The sequence below is a fragment of the Mustela erminea genome, chromosome 15, assembly GCF_009829155.1.
Source record: "Mustela erminea isolate mMusErm1 chromosome 15, mMusErm1.Pri, whole genome shotgun sequence".
Lineage (NCBI taxonomy): Eukaryota > Metazoa > Chordata > Mammalia > Carnivora > Mustelidae > Mustela > Mustela erminea.
In genome coordinates this window covers 65,459,062-65,477,811 of record NC_045628.1, presented here as the reverse complement: position 1 = coordinate 65,477,811, position 18,750 = coordinate 65,459,062, and positions in this window count along the sequence as shown.

Sequence of the window (18,750 nt, the reverse complement as noted above, 5' to 3'; positions counted from 1 at the left end):
AGAGCAACCTTGATGAGCTGGGCAGGCACTTAGAAATGTGTACGTTCCATTGAAATCAGACCGTATGCTGGCTTAGAAGGTCGGAAACCTAGGGCTGCAGTTAGCTGCTTACTGTGGGGTGACTTTAGAGAAGCCATTTAACCTGCCTAACCCTCAGTCCTCTCATCTGTAAAATGGGCTTGTGCATATTACCTATGTCTCTTACCACCCAGGACTGACTACGTAATTTGTAAGGTCCAATGCAATGTTCAAAAGTATTAAGAGTATCAAGACAGTGACAGCAGACCATCAAACCCAGCGCAAGGCCAAGACTGGGCACTCTACCTAATATGAAGTTTCTCCTGATATCCAGCTAATACGGAGTCATAGGGAAGCTTAGCCCCTTAATGTGCACTCATTGAAGCTAACCATCAATTCTGCCCACCTGCAGCGTTTCTGCTCCCTCTTCCATAAGCTCGTCACCACTTCTCCCTAATGTCACACTCAGCCCCATCGGTCCACACTAACACGGGTGAAAATCAGCTCAGATTTCCAGCTCACTCATACACGGCTTCTCTCTACCTCCTTTAATCTATCGACCTTATGACCCTGCTAGGGAGGCAAAGAGTATTGATGCAGGAACCCAGAAGCCCGAGCTCAGTCTCAGCTCTGCTCGGGTGTGGCCAGAGCTGGTAATCCACCTCAGTCAGTCCTCCTTCCTCCAACTTAAGAGAACATGGGTCTTATTTAGCTCATGGGCCCCCACCCCAAATTCCCAAAGGTAATCCTATCCCCTCACCATTAGAATCACAGAGAACTAAATTAGAATCCTAAGAATTGTGGAGAAACTTGCTGGCTGATCTGGAAAAGAAGCTTCGTTTCCCTTATGAGAGTTTCCATTAGTGACCCCCTCCTCCTTTGGGGCAGCTGCTGGATGACAGACACTATGGTAGGACTGGCTGCAGCCACATGACTCCGCACCCCCAAAGGACACCAGCTACAGATGACAAAACAAAGCCAAGTATCACAAGAAAAGGAGCAGACCCACTAGGTTCAGTCTACACTTAAGCCAGTTGGCTTTCTCCAGGGTTCTTAAGAGCACCACTTTGAAGGGTACCAGGTAAGCTAAATAAATGATACCAGAAACCTGTCTCAGTCAAATACGTCCCAGCAGCTGCCCTCAGGGGGCGCTTTCTGTGCCTGCTCAGAGCTGGGTCCCGTTTACGGCAAATCTGCCTCCAAGGACCCCTCGTCCTTCTGAATCTGCTGTTCCCCTTCCTCGGCCTCTTTCCACCGCTTTTCTGATTCAGCGTTTTCCTTTTATGTCATTAACTAAATAAAACATACAAATAGGATAATAATGGGGCACCTGGGTGGCTCAGCCCACGACACATGTGACTCTTGGTCTCAGAGAAAAAAAAAAAAAAAAAGCCCCCACTTTAGGTATAGAGATTACTTAAATAAATACATATTTTTAAAAAAATAGGAAAATCATATAAGTAACTGGAAATACTTTATAGATTGCTTTTGATGGTCACATTCCTCTATGTCTTTTGATTTGGTTTTCCTCCCTGCATTCCTAGATGCAAAACCTAGGGCTCCTCATAGAGGGGAGACTTGCCCAAGGTAAGACAGCGGCACCAGGGGTGGCAATGGGACCCAAACCCAAACAGGTCACCTGTGCCGAATCAGGTGTGCTTTCTACAGGAGGGAGGTTATTTAGAAGATCTGCGGGTTCTTCACACCAGCTGACGAGGCCGCCGTCTCTGAGTGATTGGTTCCATTCCCACTCTGAGGAGAGAGGCCTGCTTCACAAAGCACAACCTTGAGAGCAGCCGGGGAAAAGGTCCTGACAAATCTTGCTTCCTTCCATCAACAGTTCTCTGCCCTACATTGTTCCCAGCATTGTCTGCACTTTCCCGTTAGTCACTGGGTGAGTCAAGAGCAGGCCTGCGCCAGCTGCAGACATGGCCCACTGGCTCTCCTGTGTGCGGCGGGCCTCCACCCGGGGCCAACCACCACGCTGCATTCCTCTCAGGCGCAAAGACGGCTAGCAGGCCAACAAGCCACAGGGGACCTCCTGAACCACCTGTTATTGTGACCATGTGCACGGCCTAACCGGTTTGTTTTGATCACTGTCCCAAAGAGGAAACAAAGTCTATATTTATGTTTAAAAAAAAAAAAAAAGTTCACTTGCCCAGCCCCCCTCTCAAATATTTGGAATTCACTGGGCCTTTCCTAAAACCCACTGGAGAGCTCAGTGAAGAACACCTTCCCACAGTGAAGGCAAGATCCTAGTTTTGGGGGTGTTAAACACGGAGTCTATTGGCAGTTTTTCTGAAGCTCCATTTTTAGCCAAGAACCCAGTCTGTGAGGAGCTAGAAAGATCCAAGAGGAAAAATGACTAATTTGCATGCCTAAGAGGGGTTGTTATCCAATCAATGGGGAGAAAACCCAAACAAACATATGTGAGCACATACAAGGTGAATTATATCTCCCCCCCCCGAAAAAGATATGTTGGCCACCTAACCCCCAGTATCTCAGAATGTGACCCTATGTAGAGATAGGGTTTTACAGAGGTAATCAAGTGAAAATAAAAGTTGGTAGAGTAGGCCCTGATTCCCAAGTGACCTCTCTTCTTGCATTAGGGGAAATTTGCATGCAGACACACACACAGGGAGAATGTCATAGGAGAATGAAAGCAGAGATCCACAGCCAAGGAACACCCCATATTTCCAGGAAAACACCAGAAGTAGGAGAAAGGCATGGAACAGATTCTCTCTCACAACCTCAGAAAAAACCAACCCTGACAACACCTCAGTCTCCGACTTCTGGCCTCCAGAAGTGAGATGATGACTTTCTGTGATTGAAGTCACTCAGGGGGTGGTGCTTTGTTATGGCAGCCCTCTAGCAAACAGATGTGGGGGGCCTCCATACAGTCGGGCCCCACAGGTTCCCCTAATGAGGGCCTTCACACTGGAGGTTTTTCCACATCCACTCATGGCTGGCTCCTTCTTACTAAACGGAGTTGAACTCATATGATACCCCTTCAGACCCTTCCTGACCAGCCACACTAAAGAACATCATCCTGATCCCGCATCCCTCAACCCTCCAGTCCACTACATAATTTTTCTTTTTTTTTTATTTTTTAAAGATTTTTATTTATTTATTTGACAGGCAGAGATCACAATTAGGCAGAGATGCAGGCAGAGAGAGATGAAGGGAAGCAGGTTCCCGGCTGAGCAGGGAGCCCAATGCAGGGCTCGATCCCAGGACCCTGGGGTCATGACCTGCGCCGAAGGCAGAGGCTTTAACCCACTGAGCCACCCAGGCGCTCCCCCTAATTTATTTTCTTGATGGCACTTTTCACTCTCTTGCTCAGTTGTTTTGTAGGTTTATCATCTTTCTCTCCTCCTCCACAATGTAAGCTCGGAAGAGCAAAGTTCTCATGGGTCTTGCTCACAGCTATGCATCTTAGTGAGAGCTGAATACATATTTGTAGAGTATGAGCACAAAGAGAAAGGAATTAAGGAATTAGAAGTGGGAAAAAATCTTATTTATTCATGTTTTCATTCAGTTTATTCAGTAAACATTTATTAAGAATGTATGAGTGTCTAGAACTCTCAAGACTCTGGAGAAATTCAAAAGAACTTCAAGTTCTAGTCATTGATAAACACAGGAAACGTCCAAAGATTGTCCTATGCAATACAAGGTAACTAAGAAAGTCTTCTTTAAAAAAAAAAAAAATATATATATATATATATACACACACACACATATATATTATATTATATATAATATATATAGTAAAAAATATATTTTTTATTATATATATTATATATGTATATATATATATAAGATTTTACTTAATTATGTGAGAGAGAGAGAGCGCGCACGCACACATAAGCTGGGGGAGGGGCAGGTGGAGAAGCAAGCTCTCTACTGAGCAGGAAGCCTGATGCGGAGCTTGATCCCAGGACCCTGGGATCATGATCTGAGCCAAAAGCAGATGCTTAACTGACTGAACCACACAGATTATCCTGGTAACTAAGAAAATCTGATTACATCCTATAGCATCTGAAATTGATTGCAGCATTAACAACACTTCACACCTACCCTCTTCCTTCCTTTACCTTTCTGCATGCAGAGCAAGAGTCCTAAGAAAGGAGACAATGGAGCCATAATGTACATCGATTCTCCCTGAAGGATAAACTCCCTCAATGGCCCTTCCTTCCCCACTGCCAAACTCACAACTCCAAAAGCCTCAGGAAGGTCCCAGAAGCTTTGATTCCCATAGCTCCTGCCTGTGTCTCTTTCCTCCTACCTCCCAATAGACAATCATGGACAGACTGATTTGAGAGTAGAATGAACGTTTGTGAGGATGACTTATGCTGTTCCTCTACCTAAATTAGCCTCTGAACAGTGACTTACAGACAATGCCCCTTGCAGTTTACAGCCTGGGCTAACTGACACTGCTGCCCACCCCTACCTATCACTCCAGAGGATCTGCCCAGGCACAGATGCCCTACAGGCTGACTCAGCTTGGAGCTGGACCAAGAGGGGTTGCCCATGTCCCTTTCTCCCCAACTCTTGATCCTGTTCTAAGAAAGTGATTTGGTTTATGAACCTACCACTGCTGGTCCACTCACCAGCTGTGTGAACTTGTACCAGTTCTCTAAATAGTCTGTTTCTTTCATTGGACAATGATGATCCCTACCTCACACAAGTGCCATAAGAAGGAGCATATATGAAAGCAACAGTAAGGTGCCTTTTCTACAGTAGAAACTAATAATAAGTTTCAATTAAATATGTACATTTTCAGTTGTATGTATGGGGTGTGCATCCTTCATAATTATAGTTAAGAATAATCTTATATATAGCATATGTCAATGAGGAGGTTTTGCCAACATTAATTTTGGGTCATAGATTATCTAAGAGGAAGTTAGACAGGAGATAAAAGTCAAATGACTCAGGTCTGGGGTAGGAGGGGTGGTGAGGACCCCCAGAAAAGACTGAGGAAGTTAAAGTGAACCACACTATAAAGGGGCCAAGTTCTGGGACACTGCTGTACCACATCCGAAAGAACAGCAGTGCAGCTCAGAATTTTATGGTTTTTGACAAGGTAGCAAGGCCTGGATTCAATTGCTGTTCCTAGAAATAAAAGCAACATTTTTCCACAAGGACCAAAAACATTTACATAGAGCTCTGACTCAACTGTGGCAGAAACAAGATGAAACTAATAAGAGAAGCATAACTTCTAAAGAAGGCTGGGTTAGGGGGCACCTGGATGGCTCAGTGAGCCTTCGGCTCAGGTCATGATCTCAGGGTCCTGGGATCAAGCCCCGCATCAGGCTCTCTGCTCAGCGGAGAGCCTGTTCCTGCCCCCCCCACCCCCCACCCGCCAGCATCCTGCTTCTCTGCCTACTTGTGATCTCTGTCTGTCAAATAAATAAATAAAATCTTAAAAAAAAAAAAAAAGAAGAAGAAGGCTGGGATAGGACCCCATGAATCTAACAAAAATCCCAACCAAGCAAAAAAAGAGTGAAGTGAGAATACAGTAGGAAAGCAGGTAGAAAGTGTTTGCATTGGGAGTAAGCACATTACATGTCTGGTGGCATTGCCTTTAAAACACTCCACAGGGGCACCTGAGTGGCTCAGTGGGTTAAGCCGTTGCCTTTAACTCAGGTCATGATCTCAGGGTCCTGGGATTGAGTCCCACATCAGGTTGTCTGCTCAGCGGGGAGCCTGCTTCCCTCTCTCTCTCTCTCTGCCTGCCTCTCTGCCTACTTGTGATCTCTACCTGTCAAATAAATAAATAAATAAATAAATCTTTTAAATAAATAAATAAAAATAAAGCACTGCCACATGACCCAGAAGTCACAAGTTCATGATCACTAAATTTCCTATTTATATGTAGTTTATGACCCCAGATTTTTCATATTATAATGTACGAGTTTCTTAATGGAATGGCTTGGTGGGTGGGATGCTGCTGACAACATGAAGAGATGCGGACGTGAAGAGAAGAAACAATTGACCTAGCTTCTAGATGATGGCAGAAGACTTCTATTAGGAAGCCCCAGGTTTCCATCATTGAAGTGGGCAAGGCCTCAGCAGGCCTGACCTTTCAGTTCAATCAGCTAGACCATTCTTCATGACTAAGGTATGAATTAAAAAAAAAAAAAATCCATGAACATGAGACCATAAAGTATTTATGAAAATTTTCTTATATAAAAAAGTAAGGAGAGTCTAGTTCTAAAAGATGTCACAATTCTCTTTCTGGGGTGCCATCTTTCCCTGTTGCCATAAGGAGCCATCAGTGGGTGGAGAAGCACGATTGCAAGCTGGCAGCGTGAACCATATAAGCCTGGCTGACATAGTTGCAAAGCAGAGATTGCCTTTTCTGACATAATCATGCCACATCTATGGCCCAACTTGCCCACTTGCAACTGGCATCCATTTTAGGCTGTGTAGGAACAATTTTGCCAACTAGTTTTTAACAAGCATGTGAAGCAAATGACATAGGTTCAGGGCCCCCAAATTAGAATGTCCAGGAAAGATCGGGTGTCTCTTCTGAGTATCTTGGTGGTCCACATGGTCTTGCCCTGGATAAGTAGATCCATGATGAGTAAGAGATCAAGCTCCAACTTCTGTTGGGTCTTTCATTTGTTGAATAGTCACAGTCAGGTCTCTTCACACCTATACCTGTCTCTCATTTGCAAATAGGATAATGATCTCTTCCAGTCTCATTCTTGAATGACTGGAGAGGACTGTAATGACATCCTGATTCTTTCTAGACTGTGGAAGTGCTATGGCACTCTGTCATCATCATTGCCATGACACATTCATGGGATTGATAAATAAGTGACACAGAAATCATCAAGTATTTCCCAGTGGCTTCTTTGAAAGTGTTAGAAACACAGAAGTAAAATTAACCTTACAAGAAAATACAAGGTTTAAAGAGATATTCATTAGAAGGGTCAATTTTCTCCCTGGGTTTATACTGCATTATTACATCATAAGCAAGAATTTGGGGCATAAAAGCATGTTAGTCCCCACATGGCTAGAATAAGCTACCCCATCACCAGTGAAGGCAGATTCCAGATAAAACTGAACAGCTGAAAACATCATCTTTATTGCCTTGGGTTTGTTTACTGTTCCTCCCTAATGATGAGAGAAATTCAAGTAATGGAAACTTAGACAATAAACCCATTAAATCAGGAATACAGAAACAATCACTAATAAAAATGGAAAAAACAGCTATACCAAAAAAATTTGATCACAGATAATTGAAATACAAGCCATAGCCTCACACTTTCTGTTCTTTCTGTATTTGCTGTTCCTTCATAAATCTGTTAAGTTACTGTTTCTGAATGCTAGGGGAGATATTCAACTCTGAAACTCTCAGCTTTAACCTGCTATATAAAATTAGATGTTCCAGGAAAGTAGGACATGGATAGTTATGACCCAGATTCTGAATTTAGTGTACATTTTTGCCTTTTATCTCTCTATCCCCAGTCCAAAGAAAAAAGAAGAAGAAGAAAATGTGAAGGAGATTATCTTCCAACAATAACCATACTGTCTCAAAAGCTTGCATTTTCTTAGCCCTAAACTCTTCTACTGTGATCTTCCAGGGAAAAGACCTTGGTGGTTTGCTTGTCCTCATTTGACACATTAGCCACAAGCCTTTCACATACAGAAAACCGGAGTCATGTATAAATAAGAGTTCATGGAATCCCTTTCAAAACACTCAACACTGCATTTTCAGAGAGCAGTGTCTATCACAGGCCCATCAATTACTGTAATCACATCTCCCACTGGCTAGACACCAGTCAGAACATATTTTAAGAATTCAAAGGCCACTCTGTCAAGGACAAACCAGCTTGACTTTGGACCCAGTATTCAGATGGGGAGCCGGCAGTGTCTGGTGGTCCAGGAGTTTGCTGAGCTGTCCCAGGGGACAGTTGCAGGGGATTGACCTCATTGTGGTTCCTCAGCCACAAGAGGAATCAGGCAACCGCCTGATTTTGCACAAGTTTTCATTTCCTCCCCATGGAGATCCTGAGGCTGAAGGCCCCGTTGTTCAGGACATGATTTGAAGGAGGAAGTAGAGTACTGTTCCCTGTGATATGACCCCTTCAACTTAAGAGAGACCAGCAGAAACTCTGACCCTGGCCTCAGGTTCCACAGTGAACAGCTGGATTCCCCCCTTACTGTAGCATGAGCTGACAAGTCTTCCTGGGCACTGACTGAGCACAGTGGTTTTCTCCTCTTTGCCAGGCTTAACCCTAGCAAAGAAAATGAGCTTCTATCTATGACGATCCTGCAGAGCTAGAGGCAAAGCCATTTTCTCCAGTCCCTTGGACACCAGAGGAAATGCAAAGAAAATGGCCAGAGTGAAAGCGTGTGTGTCTTGAGTGTTTTGGTTGTTTTGAGGAATAACTTCCAGATCCTTGTCAGGCATGCTCCATGGTTAATGCCAAAAGAAGTACAGCCTAAGGAAGGCTGTACTGCTCTCTTGCACAAGTGCCCAGGGCCATGACAATGTACTCCCCCAGGGCTGCCCCAGTGAAGCCCATATTTGGAAGGCAAGACATACCACAATGTCATACTAGGTCTCATTTATCATATGCCTAAGCTCACAGCCAAGGTGCCTCAAACCCCATATTCAGTGGAATCATTTAGGGGTGTGTTCTGTGAAATTGACCGTCCTGTTTAATTTGGAACCTCCCCATAATTGCTCCATCAGCCTCTGTTATTCTGGCCTTCCTTTTCCAACTTATACCAAGTTAGTCCTTTTCCAGCTACAGACCCAATTTTTACTTAACTATGAAACTGTGCTATGTAAAACTTAGATATTTAAGAACTTTTAGAAGCATATTCACTTAACTCATAGGATTGCTTAGAATAGAGGTTCTCAAAGAGTGCCCAAGAGTAGCATCATCATCCCTTGAGAACTTGTCAGGAATATATATTCTCTGGCCCTGCCCCAAACCTACTAAGTCAGGAAGTCTGATGGTAGGACTCAATCATCTGTGTTTTCATCAGACTTCCCAACTGATTCAGATGCAGGCTCAGGTTTGAGAACCGCTGGCTTAGAAGATAGATCTCTCTTTACCATGGTCAGTGAAGGCACATATATAGTCATATGAAATGTCTGAGTATCAGCTAAATAGAATACTTTTTCTCATGAAAGTAGAAGAAACACGGGGCAGAATTTCACTTCGTGGATCATGTTCCAATTTGTTTCTCTTGTAGCAGACTTCTTAACCAGGCATATAAAACAGAACAGAAAATGTCCTAGAAGATGTTTTAAATATCCGGTCATTTTGGCAAAGGATGACATATTCCTTACCCCTTGGTCACCACCATGCATCCTTACAACAGTGTGCAATTCTGGTCAGAGAACTCACTCAACCAGACTGGTATAGAAAGTGGACCTGTTTGGTTTAACTTGCAGTGCCAGCTCCAGCAATACTTTCAAGACCCAGTAAGAAAGGATGTTGGGGGAAAATGACAACCACATAATCTTTATCACAAAGACAGAAATAAAATACACTCAGCTTTCTCTGTTTATTTCTCACTGAAAGCAGGGATCGAGATACACAGTTTTTCCTTGATAACCATAAACATATCATGCCTGGCCCTCCCTCTGAGAAAAATGGCAGGTACAATAGAAAGTTAACATCTCTAATGTTGGATTCTCTTCTTTTTCTCGTAAAAGAAGCAAACTGAAAGTCAGGTCTTCTCTTAGAAATTTGCCAATGGCTTTAATGATTTTCATTGAGGGGCCAATGGCCTACCTGAAAACTTAGCAACTTGGGAGACCTTAAGTCTCTCAGAGGATATAAGGACCCATTTTGTCAGAAATGTCAGAGTTGTTGAATGAGTATGTTCAGTTTTTTAAAAGATATGAATAACATTTAAGTCCTTCTCTTATGTCTGACTTCTTCATAATTCAGATTCATTACAATTTATGTATCCTAAAGCTAAACAGTGAAAGGAAAAGAAGAAAGTTTTGCTTTCCTAAGTGTCTCCCACCATCATTCAAATATAATTGTTTTTCAATGAAGTTTATGAGTAAGTTGCCAATTCTCAGTTTAATTTTTAAAAATCCACCTTTTGTAGAATAATACTCCCTCATCCAGGACATAAAAATGGAGAAAACTTAGCAAATTGAGGCAAGCTTCTTGTTTTGTTTTGTTTTAAAGATTTTATTTTTAAGTCATGTCTACACCCAACATGGGGCTCAAACCCACAACCCTGAGATCCAGAGTCATATGCTCTAACCCAGTTGAGCCAACCAGATGTCCCAAACTACCTGTTTTGCAGCAAAGGTTAGCTCTGGGGGCGCCTGGGTAACTCAGTGGGTTAAGCCTCTGCCTTCAGCTCAGGTCATGATCTCAGGGTCCTGGGATCGAGCCCCTCATCGCATTGGGCTCTCTGCTTAGCAGGGAGCCTACTTCCCTCTCTCTCTGCCTGCCTCTCTGCCTACTTGTGATCTCTCTCTCTCTCTCTGTGTGTGTCAAATAAATAAATAAAATCTTAAAAAAAAAAAATTAGCTCTGACTACCAAAGGGATGAAGTTCAAGCCCAAACAAGGAGTGAAGGATAAAGGGAAAGAGCAAAGGTCGGATTCTAGAACCAAGCTGACTTGGAAAAAGTCAGTGTGAGGAGCAAAGACAGAGCACATAAAGGTCACATTGCCTACCTGTGCAACCCAAATCTTGTATCCGTGCCATACGTTTGGCACTTTGCCTGGCTGTGTGTTCTCTCACTATCCCTTCTAGATGGCTGTTACCTCCAACTCTCCAGGGAAAGCTGCTGGTATTCTCCTTATGTCCGAGTCTAACTACTGCCCCCAACTACCTCCTGCCAGGGTAACTGATTAACATTGATTAATTAATTGATATTAAGTTCCAGGAGCAATTAATTGATATTCACTCAATTCTGTAAATTCTGTCATAATGTAACATAACTAAAGTGCTATGTACACAGTTTAAATTTTCAAAACCCAGCCATGTGGTATCTGAAACAATGAAGTGTATAGATTTCTCAGAAATGTAATTGAAAAAAAAAATAGTTAATACGAACAGGCAAAGTTGGGAATGGCAAGAGAGCTATCCAGAAGTTATTTTGTTAAATGAAAACTAGAGGCAACTTTCTGCTAATAACTCTGAAATAAATGATTTGGGGAAACGGCATATATTAAAATAAAAAGTAGAACATTTTAAGAGACAGTCATGAAAGAAATGGACACTCTTCTCAGAGAACTGCCTCCCTAAAAAGTCTGACCAGTTCATTGTATAGGCAAATCATATACGTTTTTAATAAATAAATACTACTTATGCTCTATACAGTCCCACAGAAGGATCTTGATAAAGTTCTCCATTCATTTCATGACTCTATCATAACCCAGAATCCACAACCTAAAAAGGAGAACACACAAGAGAAAACGGCAGAACACACTCACTTATAATACTGATATAAAAAAAACTAAGCAAAATAATAAATCTAGTACAGCAACACACAAAAAAGTAATGTGACCTAAGATGGCTTAATTGTGAATGTGCAGGTGGTTAACTATTAGTGAATCAATTTACATAATACATCACTTCAAGAACCTGGGAGAAATATAATTATTTCCACAAGTATCAAACATTTAAGAACCATCCTTCAATTTTGAAAAAGAACTATTTAGCAAGCTAGGAATGGGACACCACCTTAACATTCCAAATAATAATATTTTTTAGATTAACAGATATTTTAATTAATAGTGAGATGCTATGGGAGCCCTCATAAAAATCAACTGAACAGGGGTGCCTGGGTGGTGCAGTTGGTTAAGTGCACGACTCCTGGTTGTGGCTGAGGTCGTGATTTCAGGGTTTGGGGACTGAGCTCCACGTGGGGCGCCCATGCTCAGCGTGGAGCCTGCTTCGATTCTCTCTCCCCCTCTCTCTGCTCCTTCCACTTGTGCTCACTGTCTCTTTCAAGTAAATAAATCTTTTAAAAAATCAACCAAACAAAAAAGAAGGGACATATAAAAACAACCCATCATGCATCTTCTAGCCAATACAAGAAGATACTAAATAAAACAGATGCATAGTAAGTAGAAAGAGATAACATTTCTTTTCAATGTATAACTGTCTATATAAAAACAGAACAGAACACACGTGTACACACATACATGAACAAAGGCAAAAAATAAAAACAAAAATTCAACAGCTTTTATATTTTTATGTATTATCATAAATATACATGCATATGTACAAACAGCACTGGAAAACATAATGAGAAAATTATCTAATTCACAATAACAGCAATACCCAGACTGCATCTGTATAGCCTTAATAAAAATAGTATGGGACATGTACAAAATCTTTAATGCTTTATAGAAAGACACAAAGAGAAAGCAACTAATTTAAAATTATAAAGATGTCAGTTCTTCCCAAAGAGATCCATAGGTTCAAAGTAGTTTCAGAACAACAACAAATTCTAGCATCCAGTAAGCAATTTCACATTCTCAGACAAACCTGCTTTGGCCAATTTAAGATGCCAAGGAAGATAATACAGTGTGAACTATTCAGGCAAATGCCTGGAAGGACTTCAGCCTCATCAGGCAACATTTACTGAGCTTCTAAGTTTGGACAGTCATTACCACCACTGGCAAAGAGACTACTGAGAATGTTCCTAGAGCACCTGGCCAGAATCTGGAGGCACTGGCAGGTGCTCAGGTGTGCCAACAGTAAGGAGAACAGCTGATGCCCAGTGGACAGCCACTGTGGGGAGCAGTGTCTGCTCAGAGCAAGTTGTCCTCAGCTGGTCCTTAACATCACAGCCCAGCTAGAGCAGTCCCCACTGGAAAGCGAAGGGCTGAAGAGCCACAGCCTGAGGCTCCTAAAGGAAGGGCTCTCTGGGGACCCTAGAAATGGTGAGAAGAAGACAGCCCTGGGCTTCAGGATGTTGCTAACAAAAATCTGAGAGACAGAACCTGCCATGGGTTGACCCCCCCCCAAAAATGCAAAGTGGGCAACAGGATAGGGGAAATTGAGTCTAGCGTGGCTTCTCAAATTTGACTAAATGGTCACTGTGATGGTGAAATCCTAATGCCTTTAGAGAAGGAAGAGGGATGGCCAGACCAGTTCCCCACCTGCCCCAGGCACAGCCATACTGTATCATGACAACCACAGGCTAAGTTCCAAAAGAGAATGCAGATCAGCACTGCCCAACTCCATAGCCTGCCCAGGTACCAGAACTTCCAAGGCCAACATCCATGGTAAGACAGAGAAGAGCACACAGTATGGGCTGACTCACCAGTGGGGCAGAAATGGGGCTCACCCTCCAGGAGTGACAGCTGGGCCGCGGCCCTCCCACTGGTGTCAAAGCACCACTGGCACATCAGCCAGACCCTGCTCTACCCCTCCCCTGCCACAGAGGAAAATCCAAGAGGGGAGCAGAGAGTGTATGAGGTCTCTGGTGTGTGTCCTGAATTCTGGCATTCCCGTGACCTCTGGGGTCAGCGCCAGCTGTGATACCATCCCTCTTCTGCTCCTCTCAGAGCTCGGCCTGTTTCAAGGCTCAGTTCAAATGCCTCTTCTTTTCTCTGAAGTTTTCTCCAACACCATCCTGGTTCCAGAAAGGCAATTCTCTTGGAATGTGTCACTTTGAGCCCCACCCTCCTTGGCACTTTGCTTACATCTCCAACATGGTGTGTGTTCCACGTGGCCTTGGGTTCCATTTAGTTGAATTCACCTCTGTGGACTACAGACTCTGGGAAAGAGGTGAGACCACCTTCTCTTTTGATGCGAAGAACAACTGTTTGCTCAAAAACTATCATGGGGACACTCACTCAAAAATATGAACCTAAGTCATACTCTGCCAAGGATTGAGTGGGCGGGGGGGGGGGGGGATTCTACTTCTTTTGGCAGCTCCCTGCAACCCTTGAGACACAAAGAAGTTAAGCTCTTGTGCCTTCATCAGCTGGACACTAGAACCCAGCCCTCGGGTTTCCCCATTTTCACCCAATTACGCTCTCTCTGGCTTCTCGCAAAAATGTCAGAGCAGTCACCTCCATCAGCTTGCTCCAATTCTGTGTTCATTCTGAACACTTGCCAGAGACCAGCTTAATTTAATTTTGCTCTGACAATATGATGTTCACACAAAAATTCTTGAATGTTTCACACTTGCCAATGTTTGAACATGGATTTCTTTCACACTCTCTGTTATATTTTCTTCTGGAGGCTTAGTTTGGCAAATTCTGCCATCTCCTTTAGGAGAAGCGCTGTCCTTGCCAATAAAAAGGTATTTTCAAGCCAAAATGCCTTCCTTCCACCCATCCATACATATATAGTGTATACAACTCACGAAAAGCCCAGTGCAGGGGTCTCTCCGCCCTGGGGCAGCATATAGAGAGGGAAGTAGATGGGCGGGCCCCCTTCCTCACTGGGACATGAGCCTGGGGGACAGGGAACATGCTCACCCCGGTTCCTCATGCCTACCAGGGTGTACCAGCCCAGGGGGAGCCAGGGTGGGAGAAAGTGCTGTAGAGCTCTTTACCTGAGGGATCTCGTCATTCCAACACACACATGCATGCGTGCGCGCGCGCGCGCGCGCACACACACACACACACACACACACACACACACACAACCACTCTGTCATATGCCTGCCAGAGAGCAAGAAAGCTATTTCCAGCTGCAGGGCAGCCAAGAGCAGCGTCAGCCAGGATGGTCTTGAGGGAGAAGGAGCGGAAAGTGTCTCTTCTCTCAACCAGGAAAGGAAGGTCCTTACCACCCTCGCCTGCCTCAAGGGGTGCACAGATGCATGCTGGGGTTCCGCTGCAGCCAGGCAGCGTCACACAGTGCACACTCCCTCACGGGGAGGGGTCCACGCAGAGAGCGCAGCTGCAGCCCACCGCGGCAGGCCTGCCAGGGAGTCACCTGTCATATTCGCTTCACGGTTTCTTTCAGTAGCTACATGGACCTCCGAGTCAAAGGTCCCCTCCTCGTTGCCTTCTAGGCAGTTAGACAAAAAGACATGTGAGTATAGCTCACAGCAACATGCCTGTGACAACTACAAATGATAAATAATAGCAAAAGAAAGGAAGGAAGGAAAGAAGGGAGTGTGGGGGAGAGCAGGGGAGGGAAAAACAGTGAATGAATAAAAGTGGGGGAGAATAGGGAAAGGGGGTCAAGAGGTACAGACTTCAGGTTACAAAATAAGTAAGTAGTGGGGAGATCTCGTACATGGTGGCTACAATTAATAATACTATACTGGATATTTGAAAGTTGCTAGAAGAGGGGACCTTGAAAGTTCTCATTCCAAGAAAAATACTGTAACTGTGTGAGGTAATGGAGGTTACCTAGACTGTGGTGATCGTTTCACAATACATACAGACATCAAATCATTGTGCTGTACACTTGAAACTAACATAATGTTTAAAAAAAAAAGGAACAAACGAATGAAAAGTAAGCAAGCTAGCAATGTTTAACTCTCTGCCACATGTGGACTTGAATGCTCTAGTAGAAAAATCATTCTCTCTTAGCCAGGAAGAAAGTAGGTTGTGTCAAGCAGTGACAGCCAGAGGTCCTGGGCTGCCTGCAGCCCACAGGGGAGTCATCCAAGGGGACCACTTCTCCCTGTCTGTGCTGCAGAAGGGTCCAAGGCTCTTCCCCACTCAGCTCCCGTCGCCTTGCCCATGCAAGTGGCTGTGGGACTAGCACAAGGTTAGGGGACAGAGAACTGAGGTATTAAGCCCTTGTTCTTTTCTTCCCAATTAGTCAGGAGCAATTCTTTTAACCTCCTTGAATCCCACATCATGCAGGTGGTGGCCCAAGGCAAGCAGAAAGACATGAGCAGACACTTCTCCAAAGAAGACATACAAATGGCCAACAGACACATGAAAAACTGTTCATCATCATTAGCCATCAGGAACATTCAAATCAAAACGACACTGAGATACCACCTTATACCAGTCAGAATGGCAAAAATAGACAAGGCAAGAAACAGCAAATGTTGGAGAAGTTGTGGAGAAAGGGGAACCCTCTTACACTGTCGGTAGGAGTGCAAATTGGTGCAGCCACTCTGGAAAACAGTGTGGAGGTTCTTCAAAAAGTTAGGAATAGAGCTACCCTATGACCCAACAATCACACTATTGGATATTTACCCCAAAGACACAGATGTAGTGAAAAGAAAGGGCTATATGCACCCCAATGCTCATAGCAGCAATGTCAACAATAGCCAAACTGTGGAAAAAGCCGAGATGCCCTTCAACAGATGAATGGATAAAGAAGATATGGTCCATATACACAGTGGAATATTACTCAGCCATCAGAAAGGATGAATACCAACCTTTTGTATTAACATGGATGGGACTAGAAGAGATCATGCTGAGTGAAATAAGTCAAAGAGAGAAAGTCAATTATCATATGGTTTCACTTATTTGTGGAACATGAGGAATAGTGTGGAGGACATTAGGAGAAGGGAAAAATGAATGGGGAGAAATTGATGGGTATTAAGGAGGGCATGGATTGCATGGAACACTGTGTGTTATATGCAAACAATGAATCTTAGAACACTACATCAAAAACTAATGATGTACTGTATGGTGACTAACATAACACAATAAAAAAAAAGGTAAGAGTGGAGAAATCAATTGAAATGAATATTAATGCAGCAGTCTGCCAGGCACCAAATACACTGGCTCCCTTTCTCTGATCATTATACATCAGCATAAAAATACAAAAGACACACTGCAGAGCATACTCCACATCTGCACCCCTCTGGGGTGCCCTGGGGACATCAACCAAACCAGGCTTGAAGAATCATTTGCCAGAAGCTGAGGTGCATTCCCCTGGAGGAGCTCTGATTATTTGAACAATCCTTGCTCATCTCAGCAAGGGCTGGGAGGAGTCCAAAGACCCCTGGCAAGCCGACAGAATGTGACAGGCAGAGCCTTGCAGCCTTTTTTTTTTTTTTAAATCAAAGTAATTTACTAAGCTTGGTTTTGTTTTGTTTTTTTAAATAGTTTTATTGCTATTTAATTGCCATACAATGAACTGCCCATATTAAAGTGTACAACTGAGAAGTTTTGACAAACGTCCATGTGAATAATCTCCCATGTTTTAATCCCCAGGAACTGTGACTCCGTTAGCCTGGAACAGCAGAAGAGACCTTCCAGATGCAATTAACTTAAGGATCCTAAGATGGAAAAAGAATCCTGGATGATTCCAGTGAACCCAATGTCATCACAAGGGTCCTCATATGAGGAAAGCAGGAAGATCTAGGGAGCAGACAACTGAAGCAGAGATTGGCAGAAGAAGATTAGTGGGTCTCCCTCCTCACCACAATGTCAACCTGGGGGACACAGGACATCCACAGCCAGGCTTCTTATACCTAGGTGGGTCTCCCAGCCCAGGCACATGAAGGGTGGGGGAACACCAAGGTATGAGAGCAGCCCCCTAAAACTGGGAGATCAAGAAAACAGAATCTCCTCTGGAGCCTCCAGAAGAAACAGGCCTGCCAACACCTTGACTTGAGCTCCCATTGACTCATTTCATACTTCTGACCTCCAGAACTATAAAAGGATACACTTGTGATGTTTTGAATCTCTAAGTTTGCAGTAATTTGTTACAGCAGCCCTAGGAAGCTCATACCATGTATAGCCTATCCTCAGGCAACCGGTTATCTGCTCTCAGTCATATAGCATGGAGTCTTGATTTTCTTTTCCTTTGGCATGATTGTGTTAGATCCATCTGTGTTTTTGCGTGTATCCAGAGTTTACTCCTTTTATTGCTGAGTAGTAATCCAATGTATAGATATACCACAATCTGTGTATCCATTAACCTATTGAGGGCCATTTGCATCATTTCCCATTTTTAGCTCTTATAAATAAAACTGCTACAAATATTCACATTCAGATCTTTGGATGCTGTCATGGGCCTAACCATATCCCCCAAAAAGGATATGTTGAAGTCCTAATCCTCACTACCTCAGAATGACCTTATTTAGAAGAGTCATTGCAGATGTCATTAGTTGAAATGAGGTCACACTGGTGTTAACCCAGGATGACTAGCGTCCTCATAGGAAGATGGTCATGTGAAGACAGAGACACAGAGAGACACCATGTGACCATGAAAGCAGAGACTGCGGTGATGGAGCTGCAAGCCCAGGAAGGCCTAAGTTTCCCAGCAAATCCACAGAAGCTCAGGTTTCAGAGGCCAGCTGGCTCTGCTGACTCCATGATCTCAGACTTTCAGCCTCCAGAAATATAAATCCAAATATTTCTCTGGTTTCTAAGCCACCCAGTTTGCACTACTTTGTTATGGCAGCCCTAGGAAACTAATATAGATGGATAGACATATGTTTTCATTTCTCTTGAGTAGACGCCTAAGTAGAAAACTGGATCATATGATAAGTCTATGCTTCATTGTTCAAGAAAGTGCCAAACTGCTTTCCCAAAGTGGCCACACCTTTCTGTATTCCTATCAGCAGGGTATAAGACCTCTGATTTGTCCACCTCTCTGTCAACTCTTGGTGTGATCAGTCTTTATCATTTTAGCCATTCTAATAGGAGCGGAATAGTACTTCATTGTGGTCTTATTTGCATTGCCCCCATGACTAATGATGTCAATCATCTTCTTTAGTGAAGCGTCAAGATAATTTGCCCATTTTTTAATAGGGTTTTTGGTTTTGTTCATATTGAGTTTGAGATTTCTTTATATATCCTAGATACAAGTCCTTTATTAAATATATGCTTTACAAACATTCTGTTGC